Below are 24,232 nucleotides of genomic sequence, written 5' to 3'. Positions count from 1 at the left end.
GAGGCTGCCCCTGGTGGCTGGGGGGTGGGGGTGCCGGGAGACATGAGTGGGGGCCTGGTGGGGGCTGCCCCTGGTGGCTGGAGGGTGGGGTTGGTGGTAGACATAAGTGGGGGCCTGGTGGAGGCTGCCCCTGGTGGCTGGGGGTGGGGGTGCAGGGAGACATGAGTGGGGGCCTGGTGGAGGCTGCCCCTGCACTGCTGGGGTGTGGGGGTGGTGGTAGACATGAGTGGGGGCTGGTGGAGGCTGCCCCTGCACTGCTGGGGGGTGGGGGTGGTGGGAGACATGAGTGGGGGCCTGGTGGAGGCTGCCCCTGGTGGCTGGGGGGTGGGGGTGGTGGTAGACATGAGTGGGGGCCTGGTGGTGGCTGCCCCTGCACTGCTGGGAGGTGGGGGTGGTGGTAGACATGAGTGGGGGCCTGGTGGAGGCTGCCCCTGGTGGCTGGGGGGTGGGGGTAGACATGAGTGGGGGCCTGGTGGAGGCTGCCCCTGGTGGCTGGGGGGTGGGGGTGGTGGTAGACAATAGTGGGGGCCTGGTGGAGGCTGCCCCTGGTGGCTGGGGGGTGGGGGTGCAGGGAGACATGAGTGGGGGCCTGGTGGAGACTGCCCCTGCACTGCTGGGGGGTGGGGGTGGTGGTAGACATTAGTGGGGGCCTGGTAGAGGCTGCCCCTGCACTGCTGGGGGGTCGGGGTGGTGGTAGACATGAGTGAGTGGGGGCCTGGTGGAGGCTGCCCCTTCACTGCTGGGGGGTGGTGGTGGGGGTAGACATGAGTGGGGACCTGGTGGAGGCTGCCCCTGCACTGCTGGGGGGTGGGGGTGGTGGGAGACATGAGTGGGGGCCTGGTGGAGGCTGCCCCTGCACTGCTGGGGGGTGGGGGTGCAGGGGGACATGAGTGGCGGCCTGGTGGAGGCTGCCCCTGCACTGCTGGGGGGTGGGGGTGGTGGTAGACATGAGTGGGGTCCTGGTGGAGGCTGCCCCTGGTGGCTGGCGGGTTGGGGTGCAGGGAGACATGAGTTGGACATTAGTGGCGGCCTGGTGGAGGGTGCCCCTGGTGGCTGGGGGGTGGGGGTGGTGGGAGACATGAGTGGGGGCCTGGTGGAGGCTGCCCCTGCACTGCTGGGGGTGGGGGTGGTGGTAGACATGAGTATGGGCCTGGTGGAGGCTGCCCCTGCACTGCTGGGGGTTGGGGTGCAGGGGGACATGAGTGGGGGCCTGGTGGAGGCTGCCCCTGCACTGCTGGGGGGTGGGGGTGGTGGGAGACATGAGTGGGGGCCTGGTGGAGGCTGCTCCTGGTGGCTGGGGGGTGGGGGTGGTCGGAGACATGAGTGGGGGCCTGGTGGAGGCTGCCCCTGGTGGCTGGGGGTGGGGGTGCAGGGAGACATGAGTGGGGGCCTGGTGGAGGCTGCCCCTGGTGGCTGGGGGGTGGGGGTGGTGGTAGACATGAGTGGGGGCCTGGTGGAGGCTGCCCCTGCACTGCTGGGGGTTGGGGGTGCAGGGAAAAATGAGTGGGGGCCTGGTGGAGGCTGCCCCTGGTGGCTGGGGGGTGGCGGTGGTGGTAGACATGAGTGGGGGCCTGGTGGAGGCTGCCCCTGCACTGCTGGGGGGTGGGGGTGGTGGGGGACATGAGTGGGGGCCTGGTGGAGGGTGCCCCTGGTGGCTGGGGGGTGGGGGTGGTGGTAGACATGAGTGGGGGCCTGGTGGAGGCTGCCCCTGGTGGCTGGGGGGTGGGGGTGGTGGTAGACATGAGTGGGGGCCTGGTGGAGGCTGCCCCTGCACTGCTGGGGGGTGGGGGTGGTGGTAGACATGAGTGGGGGCCTGGTGGAGGGTGCCCCTGGTGGCTGGGGGGTGGGGTGGTGGTAGACATGAGTGGGGGCCTGGTGGAGGCTGCCCCTGCACTGCTGGGGGGTGGGGGTGGTGGTAGACATGAGTGGGGGCCTGGTGGAGGCTGCCCCTGCACTGCTGGGGGGTGTGGGTGCAGGGGGACATGAGTGAGGGCCTGGTGGAGGCTGCCCCTGCACTGCTGGGGGTGGGGGTGCAGGGAGACATGAGTGGGGGCCTGGTGGAGGCTGCCCCTGCACTGCTGGGGGGTGGGGGTGGTGGGAGACATGAGTGGGGGCCTGATGGAGGCTGCCCCTGATGGCTGAGGGGCGGGGGTGGTGGGAGACATGAGTGGGGGCCTGGTGGAGGCTGTCCCTGGTGGCTGGGGGGTGGGGGTGCAGGGAGACATGAGTGGGGGCCTGGTGGAGGCTGCCCCTGGTGGCTGGGGGGTGGGGGTGGTGGTAGACATGAGTGGGGGCCTGGTGGAGGCTGCCCCTGCACTGATAGGGGGTGGGGGTGGTGGGAGACATGAGTGGGGGCCTGGTGGAGGCTGTCCCTGCACTGCTGGGGGGTGGGGGTGCAGAGGGACATGAGTGGGGGCCTGGTGGAGGCTGCCCCTGCACTGATGGGGGGTGGGGTGGTGGGAGACATGAGTGGGGGCCTGGTGGAGGCTGCCCCTGGTGGCTGGGGGGTGGGGGTGATGGTAGACATGAGTGGGGGCCTGGTGGAGGCTGCCCCTGCACTGCTGGGGGGTGGGGGTGCAGGGGGACATGAGTGGGGGCCTGGTGGAGGCTGCCCCTGCACTGCTGGGAGGTGGGGGTGGTGGTAGACATGAGTGGGGGCCTGGTGGAGGCTGCCCCTGCATTGCTGGGGGGTGGGGGTGCAGAGGGACATGAGTGAGGGCCTGGTGGAGGCTGCCCCTGCACTGCTGGGGGGTGGGGGTGCAGGGAGACATGAGTGGGGGCCTGGTGGAGGCTGCCCCTGCACTGCTGGGGGTGGGGGTGGTGGTAGACATGAGTGGGGGCCTGGTGGAGGCTGCCCCTGCACTGCTGGGGGGTGGGGGTGGTGGTAGACATGAGTGGGGGCCTGGTGGAGGCTGCCCCTGCACTGCTGGGGGTTGGGGGTGCAGGGGGACATGAGTGGGGGCCTGGTGGAGGCTGCCCCTGCACTGCTGGGGGGTGGCGGTGGTGGTAGACATGAGTGGGGGCCTGGTGGAGGCTGCCCCTGCACTGCTGGGGGGTGGGGGTGGTGGGAGACATGAGTGGAGGCCTGGTGGAGGCTGCCCCTGGTGGCTGTGGGGTTGGGGTGCAGGGAGACATGAGTGGGGGCCTGGTGGAGGCTGCCACTGGTGGCTGGGGGATGGGGGTGGTGGGAGACATGAGTTGGGGCCTGGTGGAGGCTGCCCCTGGTGGCTGGGGGGTGGGGGTGCAGGGTGACATGAGTGGGGGCCTGTTGGAGGCTGCCCCTGGTGGCTGGGGGTTGGGGGTGGTGGTAGACATGAGTGGGGGCCTGGTGGAGGCTGCCCCTGCACTGCTGGGGGTGGTGGCAGACATGAGTGGGGGCCTGGTGGAGGCTGCCCCTGGTGGCTGGGGGGTGGGGGTGCAGGGAGACATGAGTGGGGGCCTGGTGGGGGCTGCCCCTGGTGGCTGGAGGGTGGGGTTGGTGGTAGACATAAGTGGGGGCCTGGTGGAGGCTGCCCCTGGTGGCTGGCGGGTTGGGGTGCAGGGAGACATGAGTTGGACATGAGTGGCGGCCTGGTGGAGGGTGCCCCTGGTGGCTGGGGGGTGGGGGTGGTGGGAGACATGAGTGGGGGCCTGGTGGAGGCTGCCCCTGCACTGCTAGGGGGTGGGGTGGTGGTAGACATGAGTATGGGCCTGGTGGAGGCTGCCCCTGCACTGCTGGGGGGTGGGGGTGCAGGGGGACATGAGTGGGGGCCTGGTGGAGGCTGCCCCTGCACTGTTGGGGGGTGGGGGTGCAGGGAGACATGGGTGGGGGCCTGGTGGAGGCTGCCCCTGCACTGCTGGGGGGTGGGGGTGGTGGGAGACATTAGTGGGGGCCTGGTGGAGGCTGCTCCTGGTGGCTGGGGGTGGGGGTGGTCGGAGACATGATGTCATGATCTCTGCTTCCAAAAGGTCAGGGTTTTCCCAACTCCCTTGGAAGCAGATCCATAACCCAGGTTCCGAGTGCCAACCAGTCCCAATTGGGACCTTTTGGACCCAGTCCTGGCGCCAGTGGCACCAGGCTCATAAATATGCCCAGTCCCAGCGCTGGAAGCGCCGGGCTCATAATGCTTGGGTGGACTTACCTTCAGCAGACCATGCTGCTTACTTGCCTGCCAGTTGAGCCTCTGATCCTCTTCTGTTTGGAACTACTTTTCCTGTTGGGTGGGGCTGGAGCCACTCCCTAGATTCAGAACACTGGAACTCTTCTGGAAGGCAGGAACTCTTTTCTTACCAGGAACTCTTTTCTTACTTAGGCGTGGCTGTGGAAGGAGACATCTAAGCACTACAGGAGGCTATTTAAACCACACCCGGTGGATGAATCTTGCTTTGCGTTATTCTGCAACCTCTGCAGCAGAACGCTCATCGTGTCTTCTGCATCCGGTCCTGGGCCTAAGGAAAAAGGCTTACCATCCTGAATCCAGTCTTCAGCAACACCTATAAAGACAAGAAAGAACAGGTTAGCATTCTGGCATCTGAAAGGCAAAGGCTTACCTTCCTGAATCCAGTCTTCAGCAACACCTATAAAGACAAGAAAGAACAGGTTAGCATTCCGGCATCTGAAAGACAAAAGTTTACCAACTCTTCGCACGCTCCGGAGGCCTTCGGCGCTGCATCCCGCATCTGAAAGACAAAACAAGGTGCGTTTAAAGACATTGGGGAACTTTAATACTCACGTGCCATTACTCCTTTCCACATCTAATCCAGTGGGTATTCCGGCACCCTGCAGCCGCTCCGAACTCGTACCTGCAAAATAAAAAGACAGTTAGAGCGCATAGTGAAGCAGGCAACAAGCGCTTACTTACGTGCTTCCAGGCGCTTCTATTCATCACACGGGCTCCATCTTCAACTCACTTCAGCCCGTCATCCGCCATCGCCGGAACCCTGCAAAACAAGAGACATCATTACTAAAGACTTTAAAGACATTTGAATGACTCGAAACTTACCGTTCGTGCAGTAAACGACGGACAGCAGTCCTCTGAAGTCAAGAGGCCTGCGCTACCTATCCAGTGAAGAAACTGGTTACAGCACCCTGCCCCGAGGCAGATGGAGAGCTCGGCATTCACTTACCTAAGACATCTTACTCTACACGTCAGGCATACAGTGCACAGAGGTCCAGCCCAAAGAGCCAACCGGGTGCTACACATCACCTTTGAAGATACGGTAGTCGCCCAGTCAAGACCGGCGCCTCTGCGAGAATCAGGTGAGCGTTACACATGAGTGGGGGCCTGGTGGAGGCTGCCCCTGGTGGCTGGGGGTGGGGGTGCAGGGAGACATGAGTGGGGGCCTGGTGGAGGCTGCCCCTGGGGGGTGGGGGTGGTGGTAGACATGAGTGGGGGCCTGGTGGAGGCTGCCCCTGCACTGCTGGGGGTTGGGGGTGCAGGGAGAAATGAGTGGGGGCCTGTGGAGGCTGCCCCTGCTGGCTGGGGGTGGCGGTGGTGGTAGACATGAGTGGGGGCCTGGTGGAGGCTGCCCCTGCACTGCTGGGGGGTGGGGGTGGTGGGGGACATGAGTGGGGGCCTGGTGGAGGGTGCCCCTGGTGGCTGGGGGGTGGGGGTGGTGGTAGACATGAGTGGGGGCCTGGTGGAGGCTGCCCCTGGTGGCTGGGGGGTGGGGGTGGTGGTAGACATGAGTGGGGGCCTGGTGGAGGCTGCCCCTGCACTGCTGGGGGGTGGGGGTGGTGGTAGACATGAGTGGGGGCCTGGTGGAGGGTGCCCCTGGTGGCTGTGGGGTTGGGGTGCAGGGAGACATGAGTGGGGGCCTGGTGGAGGGTGCCCCTGGTGGCTGTGGGGTTGGGGTGCAGGGAGACATGAGTGGGGGCCTGGTGGAGGCTGCCACTGGTGGCTGGGGTGTGGGGGTGGTGGGAGACATGAGTTGGGGCCTGGTGGAGGCTGCCCCTGGTGGCTGGGGGGTGGGGGTGCAGGGTGACATGAGTGGGGGCCTGGTGGAGGGTGCCCCTGGTGGCTGTGGGGTTGGGGTGCAGGGAGACATGAGTGGGGGCCTGGTGGAGGCTGCTCCTGGTGGCTGGGGGGTGGGGGTGGTCGGAGACATGAGTGGGGGGCTGGTGGAGGCTGCCCCTGCACTGCTGGGGGTTGGGGGTGCAGGGGGACATGAGTGGGGGCCTGGTGGAGGCTGCCCCTGCACTGCTGGGGGGTGGCGGTGGTGGTAGACATGAGTGGGGGCCTGGTGGAGGCTGCCCCTGCACTGCTGGGGTGTGGGGGTGGTGGGAGACATGAGTGGAGGCCTGGTGGAGGCTGCCCCTGGTGGCTGTGGGGTTGGGGTGCAGGGAGACATGAGTGGGGGCCTGGTGGAGGCTGCCACTGGTGGCTGGGGGGTGGGGGTGGTGGGAGACATGAGTTGGGGCCTGGTGGAGGCTGCCCCTGGTGGCTGGGGGGTGGGGGTGCAGGGTGACATGAGTGGGGGCCTGGTGGAGGCTGCCCCTGGTGGCTGGGGGTTGGGGGTGGTGGTAGACATGAGTGGGGGCCTGGTGGAGGCTGCCCCTGCACTGCTGGGGGGTGGGGGTGGTGGCAGACATGAGTGGGGGCCTGGTGGAGGCTGCCCCTGGTGGCTGGGGGGTGGGGGTGCCGGGAGACATGAGTGGGGGCCTGGTGGGGGCTGCCCCTGGTGGCTGGAGGGTGGGGTTGGTGGTAGACATAAGTGGGGGCCTGGTGGAGGCTGCCCCTGGTGGCTGGGGGTGGGGGTGCAGGGAGACATGAGTGGGGGCCTGGTGGAGGCTGCCCCTGCACTGCTGGGGTGTGGGGGTGGTGGTAGACATGAGTGGGGGCTGGTGGAGGCTGCCCCTGCACTGCTGGGGGGTGGGGGTGGTGGGAGACATGAGTGGGGGCCTGGTGGAGGCTGCCCCTGGTGGCTGGGGGGTGGGGGTGGTGGTAGACATGAGTGGGGGCCTGGTGGTGGCTGCCCCTGCACTGCTGGGAGGTGGGGGTGGTGGTAGACATGAGTGGGGGCCTGGTGGAGGCTGCCCCTGGTGGCTGGGGGGTGGGGGTAGACATGAGTGGGGGCCTGGTGGAGGCTGCCCCTGGTGGCTGGGGGGTGGGGGTGGTGGTAGACAATAGTGGGGGCCTGGTGGAGGCTGCCCCTGGTGGCTGGGGGGTGGGGGTGCAGGGAGACATGAGTGGGGGCCTGGTGGAGACTGCCCCTGCACTGCTGGGGGGTGGGGGTGGTGGTAGACATTAGTGGGGGCCTGGTAGAGGCTGCCCCTGCACTGCTGGGGGGTCGGGGTGGTGGTAGACATGAGTGAGTGGGGGCCTGGTGGAGGCTGCCCCTTCACTGCTGGGGGGTGGTGGTGGGGGTAGACATGAGTGGGGACCTGGTGGAGGCTGCCCCTGCACTGCTGGGGGGTGGGGGTGGTGGGAGACATGAGTGGGGGCCTGGTGGAGGCTGCCCCTGCACTGCTGGGGGGTGGGGGTGCAGGGGGACATGAGTGGCGGCCTGGTGGAGGCTGCCCCTGCACTGCTGGGGGGTGGGGGTGGTGGTAGACATGAGTGGGGTCCTGGTGGAGGCTGCCCCTGGTGGCTGGCGGGTTGGGGTGCAGGGAGACATGAGTTGGACATTAGTGGCGGCCTGGTGGAGGGTGCCCCTGGTGGCTGGGGGGTGGGGGTGGTGGGAGACATGAGTGGGGGCCTGGTGGAGGCTGCCCCTGCACTGCTGGGGGTGGGGGTGGTGGTAGACATGAGTATGGGCCTGGTGGAGGCTGCCCCTGCACTGCTGGGGGTTGGGGTGCAGGGGGACATGAGTGGGGGCCTGGTGGAGGCTGCCCCTGCACTGCTGGGGGGTGGGGGTGGTGGGAGACATGAGTGGGGGCCTGGTGGAGGCTGCTCCTGGTGGCTGGGGGGTGGGGGTGGTCGGAGACATGAGTGGGGGCCTGGTGGAGGCTGCCCCTGGTGGCTGGGGGTGGGGGTGCAGGGAGACATGAGTGGGGGCCTGGTGGAGGCTGCCCCTGGTGGCTGGGGGGTGGGGGTGGTGGTAGACATGAGTGGGGGCCTGGTGGAGGCTGCCCCTGCACTGCTGGGGGTTGGGGGTGCAGGGAAAAATGAGTGGGGGCCTGGTGGAGGCTGCCCCTGGTGGCTGGGGGGTGGCGGTGGTGGTAGACATGAGTGGGGGCCTGGTGGAGGCTGCCCCTGCACTGCTGGGGGGTGGGGGTGGTGGGGGACATGAGTGGGGGCCTGGTGGAGGGTGCCCCTGGTGGCTGGGGGGTGGGGGTGGTGGTAGACATGAGTGGGGGCCTGGTGGAGGCTGCCCCTGGTGGCTGGGGGGTGGGGGTGGTGGTAGACATGAGTGGGGGCCTGGTGGAGGCTGCCCCTGCACTGCTGGGGGGTGGGGGTGGTGGTAGACATGAGTGGGGGCCTGGTGGAGGGTGCCCCTGGTGGCTGGGGGGTGGGGTGGTGGTAGACATGAGTGGGGGCCTGGTGGAGGCTGCCCCTGCACTGCTGGGGGGTGGGGGTGGTGGTAGACATGAGTGGGGGCCTGGTGGAGGCTGCCCCTGCACTGCTGGGGGGTGTGGGTGCAGGGGGACATGAGTGAGGGCCTGGTGGAGGCTGCCCCTGCACTGCTGGGGGTGGGGGTGCAGGGAGACATGAGTGGGGGCCTGGTGGAGGCTGCCCCTGCACTGCTGGGGGGTGGGGGTGGTGGGAGACATGAGTGGGGGCCTGATGGAGGCTGCCCCTGATGGCTGAGGGGCGGGGGTGGTGGGAGACATGAGTGGGGGCCTGGTGGAGGCTGTCCCTGGTGGCTGGGGGGTGGGGGTGCAGGGAGACATGAGTGGGGGCCTGGTGGAGGCTGCCCCTGGTGGCTGGGGGGTGGGGGTGGTGGTAGACATGAGTGGGGGCCTGGTGGAGGCTGCCCCTGCACTGATAGGGGGTGGGGGTGGTGGGAGACATGAGTGGGGGCCTGGTGGAGGCTGTCCCTGCACTGCTGGGGGGTGGGGGTGCAGAGGGACATGAGTGGGGGCCTGGTGGAGGCTGCCCCTGCACTGATGGGGGGTGGGGTGGTGGGAGACATGAGTGGGGGCCTGGTGGAGGCTGCCCCTGGTGGCTGGGGGGTGGGGGTGATGGTAGACATGAGTGGGGGCCTGGTGGAGGCTGCCCCTGCACTGCTGGGGGGTGGGGGTGCAGGGGGACATGAGTGGGGGCCTGGTGGAGGCTGCCCCTGCACTGCTGGGAGGTGGGGGTGGTGGTAGACATGAGTGGGGGCCTGGTGGAGGCTGCCCCTGCATTGCTGGGGGGTGGGGGTGCAGAGGGACATGAGTGAGGGCCTGGTGGAGGCTGCCCCTGCACTGCTGGGGGGTGGGGGTGCAGGGAGACATGAGTGGGGGCCTGGTGGAGGCTGCCCCTGCACTGCTGGGGGTGGGGGTGGTGGTAGACATGAGTGGGGGCCTGGTGGAGGCTGCCCCTGCACTGCTGGGGGGTGGGGGTGGTGGTAGACATGAGTGGGGGCCTGGTGGAGGCTGCCCCTGCACTGCTGGGGGTTGGGGGTGCAGGGGGACATGAGTGGGGGCCTGGTGGAGGCTGCCCCTGCACTGCTGGGGGGTGGCGGTGGTGGTAGACATGAGTGGGGGCCTGGTGGAGGCTGCCCCTGCACTGCTGGGGGGTGGGGGTGGTGGGAGACATGAGTGGAGGCCTGGTGGAGGCTGCCCCTGGTGGCTGTGGGGTTGGGGTGCAGGGAGACATGAGTGGGGGCCTGGTGGAGGCTGCCACTGGTGGCTGGGGGATGGGGTGGTGGGAGACATGAGTTGGGGCCTGGTGGAGGCTGCCCCTGGTGGCTGGGGGGTGGGGGTGCAGGGTGACATGAGTGGGGGCCTGTTGGAGGCTGCCCCTGGTGGCTGGGGGTTGGGGGTGGTGGTAGACATGAGTGGGGGCCTGGTGGAGGCTGCCCCTGCACTGCTGGGGGTGGTGGCAGACATGAGTGGGGGCCTGGTGGAGGCTGCCCCTGGTGGCTGGGGGGTGGGGGTGCAGGGAGACATGAGTGGGGGCCTGGTGGGGGCTGCCCCTGGTGGCTGGAGGGTGGGGTTGGTGGTAGACATAAGTGGGGGCCTGGTGGAGGCTGCCCCTGGTGGCTGGGGGTGGGGGTGCAGGGAGACATGAGTGGGGGCCTGGTGGAGGCTGCCCCTGCACTGCTGGGGTGTGGGGGTGGTGGTAGACATGAGTGGGGGCCTGGTGGAGGCTGCCCCTGCACTGCTGGGGGGTGGGGGTGGTGGGAGACATGAGTGGGGGCCTGGTGGAGGCTGCCCCTGGTGGCTGGGGGGTGGGGGTGGTGGTAGACATGAGTGGGGGCCTGGTGGTGGCTGCCCCTGCACTGCTGGGAGGTGGGGGTGGTGGTAGACATGAGTGGGGGCCTGGTGGAGGCTGCCCCTGCACTGCTGGGGGGTGGGGTGGTGGGAGACATGAGTGGGGGCCTGGTGGAGGCTGCCCCTGGTGGCTGGGGGGTGGGGGTGCGACATGAGTGGGGGCCTGGTGGAGGCTGCCCCTGGTGGCTGGGGGGTGGGGGTGCAGGGAGACATGAGTGGGGGCCTGGTGGAGGCTGCCCCTGGTGGCTGGGGGGTGGGGGTGGTGGTAGACATGAGTGGGGGCCTGGTGGAGGCTGCCCCTGCACTGCTGGGCGGTGGGGGTGCAGAGGGACATGAGTGGGGGCCTGGTGGAGGCTGCCCCTGCACTGCTGGGGTGTGGGGGTGGTGGTAGACATGAGTGGGGGCCTGGTGGAGGCTGCCCCTGCACTGCTGGGGGGTGGGGGTGGTGGGAGACATGAGTGGGGGCCTGGTGGAGGCTGCCCCTGGTGGCTGGGGGGTGGGGGTGGTGGTAGACATGAGTGGGGGCCTGGTGGAGGCTGCCCCTGCACTGCTGGGGGTGGGGGTGGTGGTAGACATGAGTGGGGGCCTGGTGGAGGCTGCCCCTGCACTGCTGGGGGGTGGGGTGGTGGGAGACATGAGTGGGGGCCTGGTGGAGGCTGCCCCTGGTGGCTGGGGGGTGGGGGTGCAGGGAGACATGAGTGGGGGCCTGGTGGAGGCTGCCCCTGGTGGCTGGGGGGTGGGGGTGGTGGTAGACATGAGTGGGGGCCTGGTGGAGGCTGCCCCTGCACTGCTGGGGGGTGGGGGTGGTGGTAGACATGAGTGGGGGCCTGGTGGAGGCTGCCCCTGCACTGCTGGGGGGTGGGGGTGCAGGGGGACATGAGTGGGGGCCTGGTGGAGGCTGCCCCTGCACTGCTGGGGGGTGGTGGTAGACATGAGTGGGGGCCAGGTGGAGGCTGCCCCTGCACGGGTGGGGGTGGTGGGTGACATGAGTGGGGGCCTGGTGGAGGCTGCCCCTGGTGGCTGGGGGGTGGGGGTGCAGGGAGACATGAGTGGGGGCCTGGTGGAGGCTGCCCCTGCACTGCTGGGGGGTGGGGGGGGGTGGTAGACATGAGTGGGGGCCTGGTGGAGGCTGCCCCTGCACTGCTGGGGGGTGGGGGTGGTGGGAGACATGAGTGGTGGCCTGGTGGAGGCTGCCCCCTGGTGGCTGGGGGGTGGGGGTGCAGGGAGACATGAGTTGGGGCCTGGTGGAGGCTGCCCCTGGTGGCTGGGGGGTGGGGGTGGTGTTAGACATGAGTGGGGGCCTGGTGGAGGCTGCCCCTGCACTGCTGGGGGGTGGGGGTGGTGGTAGACATGAGTGGGGGCCTGGTGGAGGCTGCCCCTGCACCGCTGGGGGGGTGGGGGTGCAGGCAGACATGTGTTGGTGATCAGTAGTTCAAGGGGACATGTGGGTTGGCTGGGGGGCATGGCCCTGGTGGATGGGTTGCCTGTGTGACATGAGCAGGGGTGCAGGGTAGTCCCCTGTGGTGTGGGCTGCCTGCAGGGGCCGTGGAGGGTGTAGAGGGAACACCTGGGAGGACACACACGGCCAAATCACGTGTAGCATTCCCGGCACCACCTAAATACACGTACCCTGCTGAAATCGCGTGTGAATCTTCCCACGCACCTCGGAATACACGTACCCAGGCCAATCGCGTGTGGAACTTCCCGCGCATCCCGAAGTACACGTACCCAGGCCAATCGCGTGTGGAACTTCCCGCGCACCCCGAAGTACACGTGCCCGGGCCAATCGCGTGTGGAACTTCCCGCGCACCCCGAAACACACGTACCCGGGCCAATCGTGTGTGGAACTTCCCGCGCACCCCGAAACACACGTACCCAGGCTAATCACGTGTGGAACTTCCAGCGCACCCCGTAGTACACGTACCCAGGGTAATCGCGTGTGGGACTTCCCGTGCATCCCGAAGTACACGTACCCAGGCCAATCGCGTGTGGGACTTCCCGCGCATCCCGAAGTACACGTATCCAGGCCAATCGCGTGTGGAACTTCCCGCGCACCCCGAAGTACACGTACCCAGGCCAATCGCTTGTGGAACTTCCCGCGCACCCCGAAACACACGTACCCAGGCTAATCCCGTGTGGGACTTCCCACGCACCCCGAAACACACGTACCCAGGCTAATCGCGTGTGGGACTTCCCGCGCACCCTGAAGTACACGTACCCAGGCCAATCGTGTGTGGAACTTCCCGCGCATACCGAAACACACGTACCCAGGCTAATCCCGTGTGGGACTTCCCACGCACCCCGAAACACACGTACCCAGGCTAATCGCGTGTGGGACTTCCGGCGCACCCTGAAGTACACGTACCCAGGCCAATCGTGTGTGGAACTTCCCGCGCATACCGAAACACACGTACCCAGGCTAATCGCATGTGGAACTTCCCTTGCACCCGAAACACACGTACCCAGGCCAATCGCGTGTGGGACTTCCTGCGCACCCAGGTACACACGCACACGCTATTTTTCACACATCGGGTGTCCGTGTTTGTCGGTACCCCTTTGCACCTCATTTGTCCTAGAGGGCCACTGTATGGACCATTCATCATGGCTGTATATGGGTGCTTTTTGTTATTGCACATTTTGGCGCACATTTTTTTCAGGCGCAGGGACGCTACCGCCTGCTTTCTTGTGGTGTACTTGTTTGGCCCTGTGCGCGTCTTTGACCGTGCGCTGGTTTGCCCTATTCGATTCCATGAATACGGGTTGTAGGCGAGCGTGTGGGCGTTCCGCGCACTTGCCTCCTGAACTTCCCCCGTGATGCCCATATTTTCACGCGTTGTTCCCCATTCCGAGTGTTACGCCCGTGTTCCGCCTACTTTTGTGATGTGCGCCACGCTATGTGCGATTTCGCAGTGGCCGTGGCGCACGCTGTTGGATGACCTGTGCGCCGGCGTGCGCGGCGCACATTTTTAGCGCACATCCAATGTTTTTCTCGCGCACGGACTTCCATGAATCGCTGTGCGCTGGTTTCCCTGTGATTTTCACACTTGCACTGCGATTTTCGCACTTTTCCTGCGATTCGCACGTTTTGGCACCTCTGCGCGGGAATTTTCGGCGCACATTAATTCCATGAATCGACCCCTTAGTCAATACATACTTTCTTAATGTATCATCTGCTCCTTTGTGCCCTAAAGTGCTCTTCCGTGCGATTTGAATCAGAGCCTAGCTGCTCTGCACGCACGTACCCGACAGAACTAAAAAGTCCATCAGTTTTGTAATTCTTCTGCCTTTAACTTTGCAGCCCAGGCGTGACCATGTCGGCGCGAATACGGCAAGCCGGTTAGGACCGGTTCATGTAAGGGAGGCAAAGAGACCCTACACTCTGCTCCTCAGCTAAGGTGGGTGCTTTTAGTATTACGCCCCCTATAACTCTGCTTTTACATTTTAGTACAAGTCAACAATGTCGCGTAGCGATCTTATCAGGCGTATCCAACACAATTGGCAACTAAGGTTGCATGCGGGTGCTCAAGACTCTCTATCAGCAACTCTGACTAATATTGAAATTCCTCACACAGGTATGCCAACAGGAGCATCCACTCGGCTCGTGATGAGCATGAATAAGCCTGCCGGCAGACAAACGGTGGAGGACGCCATTATTGCACCACTTAGCTCTATAAGTGCTAATTGCTATCCTCAGGCTAGTGCATCACTGAATACAGTGCTGTTAAACACTCGCACTTTAGCGGGACATGCCAAGGATGTAGCAGACTATATTGTGCCGGCTGAGGTGGACATAATGCTCCTCACTGAGACATGGTGGTGCGAGGCCAATCTACACTCTCTTCAAATTGCCACTCCTGTGGGCTATAAAGCCTTGCATGTGGATCGCAACTGACAGAATGGTGGGGGTGTTGCCATTATTTTTAAAGATACTCTTAATATTTTTATATCATCACACCGATATAAATGCTTGTGAGGGTTTGTTAGTTAAACTTTCCTTTAATTCTACTACTACCGTCCGTTTTTTATTCTCTATCATTGACCCCATTTATAGTGACAGGAGATTTCAACTTGTGGGCTAATAATGACACTGGCCCTCATTACAAATTTGCCGGTCTGGAAACAAGGGAGCCAATAAGCTTACTGGCACCGTTATATCCGGGCCGGCAAACTACGAGTTCTGCAGGCAGGTGTTGTCCCGCCCGCCAGGTCTGCCCTGGCAGACAGAATGGCACCCTCCTGCAGACTTTCACTGAAAAACCGGCACCTTCAGTGACAGTGCCGGTGTTTCAGTGGTCCCCACTCGCATATAGTCCTATGGGACTCCATGGGAATGGGAACAACATAGTTATCAGCGCCTGACTTACCGGCCGCCGGGGTTGTAATACCCTGGTGTTACCGGCAAGCCAGGCACCGGTAACTGTTTATGGGTCCGGCGGCAGCCTGCCAGATTTACCGGCACGACTACCGCCAGACTCGTAATGAGGGCCAGTAATTTGGAAGCAAGTTCCTTGTTGAATCTCCTGGCAAGCTTGGGCTTTAAACAATGTGTTACTACTGCCACCCATCAAGGGGGTGGACACGTTAGATTGGATATTGTCCAGAAATCAGTTAATGTCCCCTATATATGTATATATTGCTGGTCGGATCACCATTTTATTTTATTTTATTTTCACTTTTACACCAGACAAGAATTTTTGTGCCCATACTAAATCTACCATGCGTAGATTCACCAGCAATACATTTACTCATATATGTATACCTTTATTCTCAGCAATTGAGGAAACTAGCTTACTAGACTGCTATAAAACTCAACTGCGCAATATTCTTAATCAGGCCTTTGATAAGTTAGCGCCACTTAAAGCCAGCTATGAAAGAAAAGATATATATTCAAGTGCAAGTCATTGGTTTCCTCCTGATGTCCTAGCAGCTCGACATATTAAACGAGCAGCTGAAAGAGGCTGATGGAAGTTCCCCAACCAAAACAATTTGGCCCTCTATAAAGAGGCAGCCAAATATTACAAGAAAGTCATATTGGGAGCAAAAAAGCAACTTTGGACGAGCAAATTCTGGGTGTTAGATCCTGCACCAGAGAGCTCTTTAATATCTTAGGAGAGCTAAAAGGGAAAACCCAGGAACCTCTACTGCATGTGAATGATGCATGCTGTCAAAATATTCATGATTATCTTACGCTTAAGGTCAAACAACCTCGAGGGACTATAACATCAAATTCTTCATGAACACCATGCAATTTGCACTTCCGCTGGTGCAGAAATCCTGCTCACTAGTGGCGATAAGACAAATAAGGACGAGGTCTTTTCTTTCAGGCAGGTCACAGTAGAAGAGACTTTGTTAATTGTAGAAAAATTAAAGCCCACTTCCTGCAAGGGTGATATATTCCCTGCAACTATGTTTAGAAAATACTTTTCAACCATAGCTACTCCTGTTACATAGATCATAAATCACTCCTTTCACGAAGGGGTAGTTCCTGAAGGTATTAAAGAGGTCTGGATCACCCCCCTTCCTACAAAAAGAAGGGTTAGATCCACAGGACCCCATATATTATTGTCCCATAACTAATGTGCCTTTTATTTTGAAGATTATGGACAAAATTGCATGTACACAATATGACACTTTCATTCAGGAAAAAGATATCTTATGTAGCAGACAATCCGGTTTCTGGAAAAAGAAGAGACTGCGCTTATAAACATTAAATCAATGTTAACTGGGATAGTGGACCAAGGTAGAGTAGCTATGCTGTTGTTGTTGGACCTGTCCGCCACTTTCGATCTTGTTGATCACGGGAGGTCGGCGGACAGGCTCATATTGGGACCTAATCGTGTGAGATGCAAGACATAAAAGTCCTCCGGAGAACTCAAATTGATAAGAGGTGTCCTACTGCTGACACTGATTGTATTGTCATGGGTTGTAGGCCCAGCAGCTTACCTATGTATCTAAACAGAAGCTTTATTTCACAGCATGTGTGCTGCTCCACTAATCTTAGAATTGTACTGAATTAATCAGCGATCTGTCGTAGCCTCTTATAACCGTTTTTCTCTTACCCCTAAGTGGGGGTTTATATGCCTTGTACTGTAGCATTCAGCAATATCCAACCCCCTCATTACTAGTCTGTTTAAGTTATTTGCTGTTGTGTTTGTGTTTCTTTCTGTTGTGGTTGTCTTTTGAATTGTTACCTGTATGTTTTATGTTATGCGCCCTGATGCCTGCGGGCTTTCGGCGCTTTATAAGCATAACAATAAAATAAAATAAATGAGGTGGGCAGATGCTCCAAACCAGCGGTTGACTGGTTTAGATCCTTTTTGGGACCTAGAAGGGCTAGGGTAGCTCATGGAGAGTTTAAGTCAGAGGAGGCCATTCTTGGGCTCTAGTGTCCCCCCATTACTTATAATATCTATTCCAAGTTCTTCTTCGACCTGCTGGACAGTATGGGAGTCAATTATTCAAATTATGCTGACGACACGCAGATTGTCTTTAACTGCAATCAAGGCCTGGATAACAGATAACTTCTTAGCACCAAACGACAAAAAAACTGAGATTCTGATTGTGGGCAGTGTGGCCAAGCTTAAGTCTTTGGACCCTCAATACGGAGCCTTTCAAGTTGGAGGGGCCACCGTCCAGGTCTCTAGCCAAGTTAAGACACTAGGGGTAGTCTTTGACCGCATCCTTAACTTTGACAAACATGTTGCTCACATAAGCTCTAGCTGCACCTATATAATTCATCTGCTATGGCAGATTAGACACTATGGGCCTCATTACGAGGTGGGCGGTAAGGGGTTAACAGCGCCGGTAAAGGCGCCGGAGCCGTTAACCCCTTACTGCCCTATTACGAGGTCTGCTAACAACCCCAGCATGCTAACAACGGGCCCGTCATTAACGGGCCCGTTGTTAGCATGATCCCCATTCCCATTGAGCCCTATGGGGGCTCAACTGGGAATGGGGATGGTCCGGGTTCCCTGAATGGGGAATACTGGGCACTCCAAGGTCGGAATGGCCTGGTATTTCCCCATTCAGGGAACCCGGACCTGAGTTTGGAGGCAGCCTTGCCCTTATTAAGGGCATGGCTGCCTTCAAACTCATAATGAGGCCCTATCTCTAAGAAGCAAATCGAGCCTCAATAGCCGCTGCGACTATCAACTCGAAGATGGATTATTGTAATGGCAGTTAGGGCTGTCCGTGGTATAGGGCGTAGAGACCATGGGGCCGATTCAGGGAACAAACGTGCACCAAAAATCTTGGCGCAAGCTGGCGCAAGCATGAAAAAACGTGTTGTGCGTGTGCGATTCATGGAAGTCCCTTCGTGTGTTTTCCTCAGGATGTGCGCCAAACCCGTGCGTGGCGCACATGGGCGCATACATCATTGCAATATCCTGAACGCCATGCGCGACGCGCACAGCGAAAGCGCACAACTTTAGCGCACACACCAAAAAGTGGGCGGAACACGGGGCGTAACGCGTGGAATGGGGAACAACGCGTGAAAAAGAAGTCGTAACTGGGGAAGTACTGCAGGGAAATACACGGAACGCCCACACGCACACGAACAACACGTATTCATGGAATTGAAAACAGGAAAGCCGCGCATGGCAAAATACACTCACAGTCCTAAACACGGCCGCCACACGAAGGCAGGCAGTAGCGTTCCTGCGCATTACAAATGTGTGCGCAAACAACAAACACGTACATACAGCTACATGAATGTCCCATTCTGTGGCCCCCTAGGAGAATTGACGTGTCACGCACCCCACAGGCATCCCATAAAATCAATAAAAACAGATAAGCGACCCCTGTAGCCCACGTGCGTGTAAAAAAACACACGCAGTATGCTATGGCAGCAAGGAACCCCAAAAATACGTATGCGATTAACACGCAGGCTAGTATGGCCGGAAGAAAAGGGGTACGCGACAAACAGAGACACCCGCAGAGGGAAATATAGCATGTGCGACTCACCGTCTGCCTTGCGTGTAGAAGAATAATGCGGAGCCAACACCCACCCGCTGTGAAGTAATTGTGTGTGAACCCCAATGCCTGGAAAACACATGCACCGCTTTCCACGAAAAGCACGTACAGAGCGATGGAAACCCATGTGGGACCCTCAACCCGTGCCAGGGAAACACCCGCGCTCGTAACGTTACAGACGCGCTTACACGCTAAGGGCCTTTCCTCGAATTACACACTGACGTGCACTTTTTCACGTGGCAAGTCACTCCGTATCAAGCTGGCTACGCGACAACATACAGAAGACCACGCTCCTGCCCACAAGGCCATTTTCCTGCCCCCCACCGCCCCAAGCAGCCTCCCACGAGCCATCTGCTGCTGCCTGCCTGCTGCCACTGTGCCCTGCCATTTGGTGCCTGCACATCTGCCATCTGCAGGGGTCCAGTTGCAGTGACCACCCCTGCTGGAACAGAAGACTCCCGACTGGTGTTCCATCACTCCACAGCCCAGGACCCAGTTGCCCACCCACACCTGCCTCGGGGGTTGCCATGTCCGACACATCACCTTCCGGCACCAGTGGCAAACCCCCAGCCAGAGAGGCAGAGGGCTGCCAGCTTCACTTCCGAAGAAGTTGGCATCCTGGTGGAGCGACTTGAAACACGTCCAGAAGCGCTGGGAGGATTACAAGTCCAGGACCCTCAAGAAGGCCTGGCACCTCTTAGAGGCAGAGGATGCAGTGGGGCGCCGGGGCCAGCTTACCAACCAGCAGATGAGGGTCCTGGGGCGCATTCGCCCAGTGCTTCGCCACCAGATCCTCTGGATGCAGGCCCGTCTGGAGTCGAGCGGTAAGTGGCCATGCATTGCTGTGTGAAACAGGGCATGTTGCAGTGTGCTGGTAGTAAGCTACTTGCCTGTATGTGTGACATAGGCCATGTATGGATCTGTGTGTGCAGGGACATCATGGTGCTGCATGTGAGACCAGTCATGCGTGAACCACATGGATGTGCATGTGTTACAATGAATCATGCGGAGCAGCATGCAGAATGCACACATGAATGCATGCCTGTCTCTGTTATTGGACATGGATGGGGTGTGAGAGATGGGTGCTGCTGTCATGGACATGTATGGTGTACATGTCTGTGTGTCTGATTTGCATGTGTGTTACTTGTAAATGCCATGGATGCATGACACATGTCCGTGACAATGTTCAGATTCACTGATGCAGCCTAGTTAACCCTGTATCCACTGTGTCTGGGGTGTACGAGGCCAGATGGATGAAAATACGGTGAAGTTTGTGCATGTGATAGGCATGACCCATGATGCATGTGAGTTTCAAACCACCATTGTATGTTTCAAGAGTTCCTTGGACATGTATGCAAATGTTCTTTGCATGCACCTTGCCTGTTTCTGCATGTGTATTGCCTGCACTGACCCCTGTGTTGTGGAGGGACATGATGGAAGTGACGTTTGACAGTGCCACTCATCTGCTATTGCTTCCTGTCTAGGGGACTATGGTACAGTACGCTGATGCTTGTGTTCTATGTCTCCCTCTACATAGCGGCAAGAAGAAGAGGGCGGAGACGGCGGTATGGAGCAAAGCGGCGGGGATGCCTCCACTGGCCGGCGATGCAAGGCCCAGTCACCCCCCCAGGAATTACCATCGTCCGGGAGCGAGGGGACTGGTGCCGCGTCTGCCACTACGGCTGCATCGGAAGGGGTGGGTGAGACCCCACAGGGGCTTGCAACGGCGGAAGACGGTGTGGAGCCATCCAGGTTGGTGGTTTCCACAGAGGAGGAGGAGGCCGCTACTGAGCCACACATGGGGCCTGGTGGGGGTGGTACCACTGGTGCAAGTGGTGCAGTCCAGGGGCAGGGGCAGGAGGCAGCACAGGTCACCGTGGAGGGGCCTGTGCATGTCACTGTCCCTGACACTGTGACTGCACCACCATGCACCATCAGGGATCCCCATCCCAGGCCCGTCCGCAGGTAGGGGGGAGGTCCATGTCATCTGACACTCCTCTACCTCCGGACGAGGGGACCCCTGACCGTATGGAGACCGTCCTGATTGGTGTCGCGTTCCGCACGCGTGACATTCGTGATGACGTGCGTGCTTCCTGGGGGGAGCATGCACGTCATCACGAAGAGCTGCGTGCCAACGTGGCCCAGTTGGGAGGGGCCATGGTCGGGGGATTTTGTACATGTGTCGGCCACTCTGGCGGCCCTCTCCTCCTCTGTGGAGACTATGCACCAGTCGTTCTCCATGCTGTCTTCCGGCCCAGATGCCACCAGGGCCCCCTGTGGACCTGCCCTGACCCAGCTCGGTGGAGATCCTATCCCTGCCACAGTCGGGAGTCGGAGGTCCAGCAGGGGTGGACACCCCAGCAACTGGACCCCAGCAGATGGAGGATGTGCCGGCATCAACGGGCAGGGCACGTGCACGACAGCACCGGTGGATTCCATCAGGATGGATGACGTTGTGCTGGTAGAGGCAGTTGCGTTGGAGGCAGCGGCAGGCCCAACGTGGGAGGCATCATGGCTCGGGGCCATCTACATCAGAGGGGCAGGAGGACACTGGAATGGGAGTGTCTTCCGTGTGGCAGCGGTTGGGCCAGCGGATAGGTGCGGAGCGGCGGCGGGCGGAGTGCCTCGAGGGAATTTGCAGGGAGTTGGAGGTGGACATGGCGTTATCCCTGCGAGACCTCGGGGCCAGGGAACAGGTCCGCCTCCAGGACGTTGAACAGGAGTTTGATGATGCCCTGGCCCGGGAAATCAACTAGTGACTTGTGACTAGTGACTAGTAACTAGGACTTGCCCGCCGCCATTGTATATAGTTCATTAGTGTTAGGTTTCCTTTGTTTATCATTAATTTGGAGTTCATGGACTTTGCTCCACTTCATGTACATAGTTGTTTTTATAGGTGTTTTTGGTAGGTTTCCTTTTGTTTGGCCATCACGGACCCTTCAAACTTTCTGTGTATATAAATCAAGACTTGGACATACTTTTGGAATTCTGTCATCACCATGGATCAATGGTATTTATTGGGACTTTTGAAATGGACCACGTCCCTTTTGTCCTCTTGTGTTTTTTGGTTTTACATTGGATTCATCTACATTTTATGATTTCGTCTTTTCTTCACTTGCTAGTTTGATTCTCCTTTGTGTTTCTCATTTACGTATTTTAATACACATCATATTTCTTATTCATTGTTGTTGTGTACTCTCATTGGTTTTGTGCATTGCTCAATGAGCATTGCCTCTGTCATGTGTTGCCACTTTGTGGCTCTGGTGTACATTCATGCATGCCCATGGTGGTTCTTTTGAGTCTTGCATGTTTAATCTGTGAGTGGGGGCAGTGGATGCTTGGGTGCTTGGACTGGGGGGTGGGAGGGATTTGTGTAGGCATTTGGCCCATGGGTCTGTTTTGAGAGAACATGGTGTTTGGTGAGCCACGTATCGGGGCCTGCTGGTAGCTACCCGTCACTGGGGGTGGGGGTGGGGGGACATGAGTCGGGGCCTGCTGGCAGGTACCCGTCACTGGGGGTGGAGGTGGGGGGACATGAGTCGGGCCTGCTGGCAGGTACCCGTCACTGGGGGTGGGGGTGGGGGGACATGAGGCAAGGCTCCCATGTGCATGGTGCCATGCGGGCTGCCTGCGGGGCATGCCCAGGGGTGTAGGGTGCTTCCCTGTGGTGTGGGCTGCCTGCAGGGCATGGGGAGGGGGGTAGGGACACACCAGGGAGGGCCCACACTGATGAAACGCGTGTAAAACTGCATGCGCTCCCCCGAAATACATGTACCCCACTCGCGCTAGGGAATATGCTTGTAAAACTACACACACACACCAGTAATACACGTACCCTGCTCCCCAAGGCCTATCGCTTGTGAAACTACATGCGCCCCCCAATAATACACATACACCGCTCCCAAAGGCCTATCGCGTGTGAATCTACACACGCACCCCAGTAATACACGTACCCCGCTCGGCCAAGGCCTATCACGTGTAACACGTCCCGCGCACCCCCAAAAACACATACCCCACTCGGCCAAGGCCTATCGCGTGTACAACTAGATGCGCACCACCAGAATACGCGCAGGCAGCCCATCCACCCTCCCCATACCCCGTAGGTAGCCCTTCACCCTTGGGCATGCCACACAGGGGGCTGTGCAGAAATAAGATCCCTTCTAACGGTGTTCCAGCCACTGCTTTGTCCATTCTTGCCCAGAGTTTAGTCGTGTCCCCCGAAAGCCATTCCCCAACTACCCTCAGATGAGCTGCCTCATAGTGTTTGCAGAAGTTCAGGATGCCTACTCCCCCTTTATGTTTGGGTGCCATCAACGTGTTACCATCTTTATTGTGGTGATCCTACGCAGCCACGAGATCCGCAAAGGCGACCATTTCCCCATATCTGCCTTAACTTAGGCAAGCAATGCAGGGTAATTTTCCACATACAGTTTGGGCAGCGTGTTGGCTATGTTGACCCCCAAGTATCTTATACTATCACTAACAATTGTAAATGGGGAGTACTTGGGTAAAACAGCTACTTGTGCCTCGGGTAGACCTAGGCTCATTAACTCTGATTTTGACATATTTATTTTGAGTCCCACTACCTTTTCCATCGTGGCGTGTTCCATGGTTAGGGCAGGAATCGACGTTTCTACCTTTGTCAGTGACAGCTTCATGTTGTCCGCAAACGCAGCTATTTTATGCTCCTCCCCTCCAAATGGTATGCCCTGAATCAATGGGTTTTGCCAGATTGTAATTAGTAGTGGCTTCAAGTATACCGCATATAGGAGCGGGGACAGGGGGCACACTTGTCTGGTACCCCTCGTAACATTTATGTTCCAGGATATCAGTGGTTTTTGTAGTTTGCCTTGACCATGTGTAGGAATTTAGAACCCATCCCCATATTTTCCATAGTTGCAAACAAGAAAGACTATTTTACACAATCGAAAGCCTTCTCAGCATTGAGGGAGATTAGCACTGAGGGAACCTGTTGGACCGCAACTTTTTCTACCAGATGGATTATCCGTCTCGTGTTGTCCCACGTCTGTCGCTCCTTGATCAATCCTGACTAATCCGTCCCAATTCAGGTCAGCAGCAAGGGGTTTAGTCACGCCTCTAGGATGCCTGTGTAGATTTTTGCATCAATATTCAATAAGGCAATGGGCCGATATGGCCCACATTTTGTTGGGCCCTTGTTGGGCTTCTCAAAGACCACAACTTTTGCCTCCGCCATCATTTGTGTCACACTCCCCTTTTGTCCTATCGAGTTCTATTTTATTTGTTTTATTTTTGCATTTATTTCAGCGCACAAAGTCCTGAGGAATCTAGGCGCTAGTTACAGTAACAGTTTGTTACAGTTAGTAGGTACACGGACACAGATTAGGGTTACAGCGTAGTGGCGGTAGGTGAAAGAAGGCACTGATATGTCTCACCTCATGTTACGGGGGGCTACATCAGGCATGCGGACACCGTAGGGTCAACATAGGTGCAAGTATACAGACTGGCAGAGCCTCACCTCAAGTTACGGGGGGCTTCATCAGGCATTCAAATATCATATGGTCAAAATAGGTGCAAGTATACAGACTGGTAAAGACTCACCTCATGTCACGGGGAGCTACACCAGGCATGCAGACATCATAGGGTCAAAATAGGTGCAGGGGTAGGATCTGCGTGATTTCTCCGTCGCGGAAAAGTCTGTGACGGAAAAGTTTGCATGAGAAATGTGCGAACCACAAAAGGTTTCTATATTTCCCATGCGAACACGCATTTAAAACACCTACAAACCCACACCCCCACCCACAACACACCCCCACCCTACTTACCTTTGAAGACTCGCTGTGTCCCTGCGGCTCCAGTTCCCTTTCACTTCCGTGATCGGGAACCGGCGCCGCAGGGTCCTTTTTCTTTTTTTTTCAGAAGCTGTAGGGTTTTCCCCAGCAA

The 24,232-nt window shown here is 59.6% G+C and overlaps 2 long non-coding RNA genes across 2 annotated transcripts in view; both read left to right on the top strand.

Moving 5' to 3' along the window:
- The first annotated feature begins 4,845 nt into the window (after positions 1–4,845).
- Positions 4,846–24,232, top strand: part of LOC138498689 (uncharacterized) — a 40,692-nt gene continuing 21,305 nt past the window's right edge. Inside the window, exon 1 of the long non-coding RNA XR_011278836.1 lies at positions 4,846–5,239. This is a non-coding gene — a long non-coding RNA (uncharacterized lncRNA). The remainder of the gene's footprint in view (positions 5,240–24,232) is intronic.
- On the top strand, positions 11,764–21,490 carry LOC138497924 (uncharacterized). Its single transcript, XR_011278669.1, has 2 exons — positions 11,764–19,134; positions 19,848–21,490. It is a non-coding gene; the product is annotated as an uncharacterized lncRNA (long non-coding RNA).

This window comes from Ambystoma mexicanum, chromosome 5q (assembly GCF_040938575.1).
Source record: "Ambystoma mexicanum isolate Mex_15411 chromosome 5q, UKY_AmexF1_1, whole genome shotgun sequence".
Classification (NCBI taxonomy): Eukaryota; Metazoa; Chordata; class Amphibia; order Caudata; family Ambystomatidae; genus Ambystoma; species Ambystoma mexicanum.
Note: the sequence above shows the minus strand (reverse complement) of the source record. Positions and strands in the feature narration are given on the sequence as shown.